A 6,694-nucleotide genomic window follows, 5' to 3' on the forward strand; every position below is an offset into this window, starting at 1 on the left:
AAGTTACTGTCTCAGCTATCATTTCAACCACAGTCTCCGTGCCTGGGGAAAACAAAAATGAGAAAAGTATTATTTCTGAGCTTGCATATGCTGTGTCTCCTACACGAATGCCTTTTCCCTTTTTCTCTGTCTGAAATCTCTCATCCTGCCCATCCCTTATAGACTAGCTGTAATGCTTTCCTCAGAGTCCCACCTGGCAGGGTGGGTCCATGCCGGGTGCTCTGTGTGTGTGTGTGTCCCTGGACTATCTGCCTGGCACTGCCTGTCTTCTCCGCCTCTTGAGCATCCTAGGCCAGAAGCCATTCCTGATCCATATTTGTATCTCTTGACAACTAAATGCAGTTGTCAACACTGGAGGCTTGGTAGAGCTTCTCAACTAATAAGTTAACATGTATATTCTGTTTTCTACACACATTCTGCAATTAGTGGTGCTGCAGCCAGGTCATGGTGGCTCATGAGAGGGTTTGTAAAACATTCAGAAATTTTGTGAGCCCTGTGTTAAACACAGCCATTATTCAAAATTAAATTACATATGCTTATAATGAAATGCATTTTACTAAAAAGTTATAGATGCTAAGAAAATCATGACTTCCTCCTTATTTTATTTTTTGCTCATATCTCCGCTCTTAATATTATTCCTATTTATCACGTATACATGGTGAAATGCTATACAGTGATGAGTTTCTGCATGTCTCTTCTTGGCTCTGTATTTAGTGATGTCAGCTTAGCAGCTTGAAATCTGCCACGGGTGGAGAATTTGCCCCTTAGACCTTGGCAAAACTGCAATCAGGGCTCGCCCACCCCCCATTCCACTGACTAGCACACTATGAATCTATACTGAAATCAATTCTCCCTTATCCACATTAAGTACTCTCGTAATCACATTTTCTAATTAATTAAACGTGACACCAGGATTCTTTCTACATACAGGCTGATAATTAAAGATTTAAAATATAGAAAAATACATTTTAATTTTTTTTAAATATTTTATTTATTTGTTTGACAGACAGAGATCATAAGCAGGCAGAGAGGCAGTCAGAGAGAGAGGAGGAAGCAGGCTCCCTGCTGAGCAGAGAGCCCGATGCGGGGCTCGATCCCAGGACTCTGAGATCATGACCTGAAGGCAGTGGCTTAACCCACTGAGCCACCCAGGCGCCCCCCATTTTAGACCTCAGGACGCACCAAACACCATTATGTTCTCAATACTGACTTAAGAGTCAGTATATACTCTTGCAATACCACAAGGTTATGATCATGGATTCAATTTTTATTATACAATCTACCAAAAAAAAAAAAAAATCCCCATCATTTGACCTCTCAAGTTCTCTAGAGTTAAGAAAGACATGGGTCTTCCCTATTATTTTTTTTTTTTACCATAGTACAAAATGAACAAAATAGAAAGTATTTTTCTGTCAGTCAGTTGAATTACTACACCAAATTCTTTTTTAAGAGAAAAAAAAAAAAGTTTAAATCCTGCTTCTAGAGATTTAATACAGAATCGAGTAAGGCAATAAAAAAGCCAGTATACTACTTTATAGGATTAATTCTGAATCTGATTAATTCTCCCTCCCTTCCTCTCTTCCCCCTCCTGTACCTTCTTTGCTCTCCCTTTTTAGAAAAGCCTTTCTTTGAAGTTTGAGACACTGAGCAGTAAAGCAGATAGTGTTGAAGAGAAGCAGTGATTTACCAGAAGATTAGCTGTTGTAATTGACTTGAAATATTTGTATGGGGTTACTTGGGGTGAAACAATGTATGAACCACTTTGTGAATGGTCAAGTGCTGCCTTTGAATATGAAGTTAATGTCTTCAGCAAGAAAAACAGTGAGAACAAAAAGAAGCCCTGTCTTCTATTCGATAGTTGACAGAAATTGAAGATCCCAAGAGTTGCTTCTGCCTGTGGTCATTTCCCATCATTCACTCTATTTTTTCCCTAATTAATTCCTTTTTTGCCCTATCTTGCTCTCTTCAACAATAACCCTTTCCTTTTCAAAATCTGCTTACTTAAAAGTGATGTGATCCAACTTGGGGTGATGATTTTTGATGGGAGTTTTATAAACACTGCTTACTGTAAATAAAAGACATGGGAAAAACATGGTTTATACAACTGGCTTAAAAAAAAAGTAGTGAAAATTAACTAATTCTCCCAAAGATACATCTATTGAACCAGCTGGAAACTTTTCAATTAAAAAAAATTGATCAAATACCTTTCTTTGTACCAGAACAGTGAAGGAAACTTTAGTAAACAAAATGGTTTTATTTCTCTCTCTCTACATTTCTGCTGATATGAGGAAATTAGTATATTGAAAACAAAAACGCCTGAGTTACAAAAGATGTCTGGGTTGGGGTGCTGCTTTTCAATGTGTGACTTTAAACAAATCAACCCTTTCCAAGCCTCAGTTTCAACATCTGCAAAGTGTGGATAACGGTTCCATACACTAGAGATGATGAGAGGAAGACAGTACCTGAAAATATTTTGTAAACAGCAAAGAGCTTTCAAATCACAAGGTCGCTGTTAATCATCTGGAATTCATCTTCTACAGGTACATCACTGGGAAAAAGAAGACTTTTTGAGGGTCCAGAAAAAGATTGCCTCTCATGCTTTCTTCCATGTGACTGGACACATTACTCTTGGACATGGCCATTTGATTGAAACAATACCAACTGGAAAGTCTTCAGGAGCTTAAGAATCTCAATAGCCACTGAACTACATCTCTGAGTCTAGAGAGCTCTTTCACCATAAAATTAAGATGCTCGATCTGTATAAAGTACCCATTGCACAAGAGACACCTCCTGGGTCCACACTGTGAATGGGACAGTAGAGAGGGTCACGACCTGTGTCACTAAGAGAGGTTTCACTTGCCAAGATTTAGTTCCAAATGTCTTGCCCCAGATAGGATATTGGGAAACTGAGAGGTAATTGCCTTTGTATTCTTCTTGAGTGGATTTTTTATTATCCCCTTTTCCAGAGACTTCTCAGAAAAAAAAAAAAAAAAAAAAGGAAAAGGAAAAAGAAAAAAAAAAAAAAAGCCCTTTGCTGGAAAAAATAAAAGATGTCCCTGCACTAGGTGAGTGTTTTCTGACAGGGAGATATTTAGATTGAAAAATATCCAGTGCAGTCCAGGGACCACTTAGAGGACAGAGCAGCCTCTTTGGTCTGAGCTGTGTGTGCGCTGAGGGTCGGGAGGGGCTACAGAAGGGCAGCTTCAGTGAAGAAAGCAAAAGTGGGAAAGTGCCCCCTGGCATCATGGGTGCAGGGAAGACTCAGAGGGGTAAGCATGTAGTTAGATGGTGCTGTTGTGGGTTTCTGCTAGGACGGTTCCCACTGGGGCAGCATCTAACCAGCAGCAGACACTGCTCATGATGTTGGGAAAACTGATTTTCCATTTTTCACTCTGGAACATTACACCACACCTATCTTCTTGCTCCAGAGTTGAGCTTCCTAAAGTCCCAATGTGCATGACTATCTTGACAAACTTCACTTCTCTACCTGCAGATAATGGCCACAGGGAATTCAGCCATAAACACGTCCTAACTGCCTCTCCTGACAAATGCTTTCACTACCGAATGACTGGGTTTGGTGCTGCAAATCTGGCCCTGTCCTTTGTGAATGATCATACCTGTGCCAGCAAGACACTGTAAAGAAGCATCCACTCAAAATGTCTCCAAAATGCCAGCAACAGGGAAACTCCTCTGTCCCTAGTGGGTCACCTAAAGAAAAAACAAAAAAGAGAAAATGGACTTTGATCCCAGTGTCTTCAAAGAAAGATTTCTCACACAGGCACATGCACATGTGCACACTCTTTAAACAGGTTCCTGAACCTCAAACTTGATTTCAAAGAAAGAAAGAAGAAAAGAAAGGAAAAAGAAAGAAAGAAAGAAAGAAAGAAAGAAAGAAAGAAAGAAAGAAAGAAGGAAGGAGGGAGGGAGGGAGGAAGAGAAGGAGGGAGGAAGAGAAGGAGGGAGGGAGGCGGGGAGAAAGAAGGAGTCTAGTAGTCATGAAGCATTTAGTGTGATATCTAGGTCAATTGATAGTTTTTTTTTGTTTTATTTTATTTTATTTTATTTGACAGAGAGACCACAAGCAGGCAGAGAGAGAGGAGGAAGCAGGCTCCCCGAGAGAGCAGAGAGCCCGATGCGGGGCTCGATCCCAGGACTCCGAGATCATGACCTGAGCCGAAGGCAGCGGCTTAACCCACTGAGCCACCCAGGCGCCCCGATAGTTTCTATAATAGGCTAATTTTATTTTTTTAATGATAATTTTTTAGGGTTTTTTTTGTTGTTGTTTTTATTTTGTCCAGACTAAAGAAAGATTATCTGTCTGCTAGCAGATAAGCCTGCATGGCTTGGATCAGGCTTTCTCTGTGAAACTCTGCTTGTGACATTTGTCCTTCAGTGACCTTCCAAAACATACACACACACACACACACACACACACAGCCTTTTTTGCGAGCACTGAAGAAGAAAGAAGAGTAAATGCTGATCTCACAATCTCCCACCCTCCCTTGTCCTGCCCTTCCTTCTTTCTCAATCTAATACCACCTAAATTACTTTAACATCTCATTCTAAATGAGTTTTGCAGAAATCAAATTCTAATCATTTAAGGGCCATTGCATTTTTAACCTTTTATTGAAGTATATTGTATGCAGAATATTGCACATGTAATAAAGAAACTCTCATAAATATAAGGTCTTCATGTAAACAACATTTCAGGAAACAGAATATTACCAGCAATTCCAGAAACCCTCCTGGTGCCCTCTTCTAATCACTACTCCCACCAAGGGGACCACAGTTCTGACTTCTAGCAGCTTAGATTAGCTTTACCTATTTTTGTAATTTTTGTGAATGCTTGTAGACTAGTCTGCTTGGCTGATTTCACTTAACTGCTTTCTTTATAAGATCCGTCCATATTGCTCTTACTCACATCATATTATGGTACTCCACTGTGTGAATATACCACAACCTCTTCAACCAAACCCCTGTTGATGGATAGCCAGGATATTGCCAGTTTCTGGCTATTACAATTAGTTATGATTGATGAAAACCTGTATACCACCTTGGAATATTAATGTTAAAAGCTCGGTTTTGAGTCCTGGAGAATGAAAGAGTTCAGCCTTAGTAGACACAGTTGCTAAATGAGTAGCAATTTACACCAGAGCTTGCAGTGTCTGAGGGCTCCATTTACATCCTTAACAATATTTATTATTTTTGTCCTTTCCATTTTATTAGTATCATATTGTGGTTTTAATTCCCACTTCACTAATGACTAATGTAATTGAACATTTCTTCATAGGCTTAGTGGGTACTTCGGTAACCTTATCTGGGTTTTCTATTTCTTACAAATTTGTAGGAGCTCTCTATATATTCTGGGTCTAAGTCCTTTGTCAAATATATATGGCTTACCTAATTGTTCTCTCTACGATGATTTTCGGTGAATCCAAGTTGTGTTTCTTAATGTGGTCTAAGATAATTATATTTTTTCTTTTATGATTAGTATTTCTCATCCTCTAGTTAATTTTTTTGTCTTTCCCAAGGCCATGAAGAAGTTCTTTTATGATTTTTTCAAAAGGTTTTATTTTTTTTCCTTTCATGTTTGGGTCTATAATCCAACTGGAATTGATCCTTGTATACACTGTGAGGTAGGAGTCAAGCCTATTATATTTTCCATATAAGTATCCAGTTAATCTAGCATCTTTTAAAAATCATCATCCTTAAAAAAAATCATCCTTTTTAAATCTATACTAGTGTTATCCTGCATATTTTTCATAAACTATTTTCTGAAGAAAATGTAAGCAAAGAATATCACAGAGCTCCCTGCCTGTTCAAACATAAATGAATATAATTAAATCATTTCTTTATATCTCAGGCTCAATAATTATTGCCAATAAACTTTTAACTCCTCAAGAAAAACTGGATTATATAAAGCTATTTGTAGCTGAACAAAATGGTGTCAGGTGTTTTTTTAATATTGTATGTACATTTTTCATCATTTTAATTAATTGCTGTCCTTCTATCACCCGCAGGATTCTAGGTGATATTTCCTGCTTCTGGAAGTATGAACATGACCATTCTAATACAATACTTCTAATTTCACATGGAGTGGGAATCCGATGTTGCAGGTCACATGTCCCAGGTTGGGACAGTTTCGTGTGCGGGAATTTATTGAGGAGCGCCGTTGAATCAGTGTGTGTGGAAGAATGAAGGCAGCGAGGGGGCAGAGCCAGAAATGGGGAGTGAGCACTGTCCTATCGAGGGCCTCAGTAGGCCCTACGGGGTCTTGGAGCAGCACAGATTTCAGTTAACCCCAAGTGGGTGGGGGGCTCTGGACATTTATACACTCTCATTGACTGTTCATTGGATGCTGACTGACCCCGAGCAAGGCCCTCCAGGTGGGCAGAGGGCTAGCTGAGCTCTGTCAGCCTCCAGTGGAGAGAAGGCTTCAGTCCTGTGGGACTCTGATGGCACACTGGGGTGCCCCCCTCACTGGAAACCCACGTTTCTACCTACAGAGTACAGCAGGAGAGTTCGTGACAAACTTCATGAATATCCATGCATGGCTTTCGAATTTTGTGGAAGCATTTTTGTCCTGCTTGGACTTAACATTTGTTGGTACCCTAGGTCTTAGCTATGTGTTTTGATAAATACTTTTCTGGGTATAGGATCACATAATAAATGAGATATTATTCCACTATCTATA

The sequence above is a fragment of the Lutra lutra genome, chromosome 9 (assembly GCF_902655055.1).
Source record: "Lutra lutra chromosome 9, mLutLut1.2, whole genome shotgun sequence".
Taxonomy (NCBI): Eukaryota; Metazoa; Chordata; class Mammalia; order Carnivora; family Mustelidae; genus Lutra; species Lutra lutra.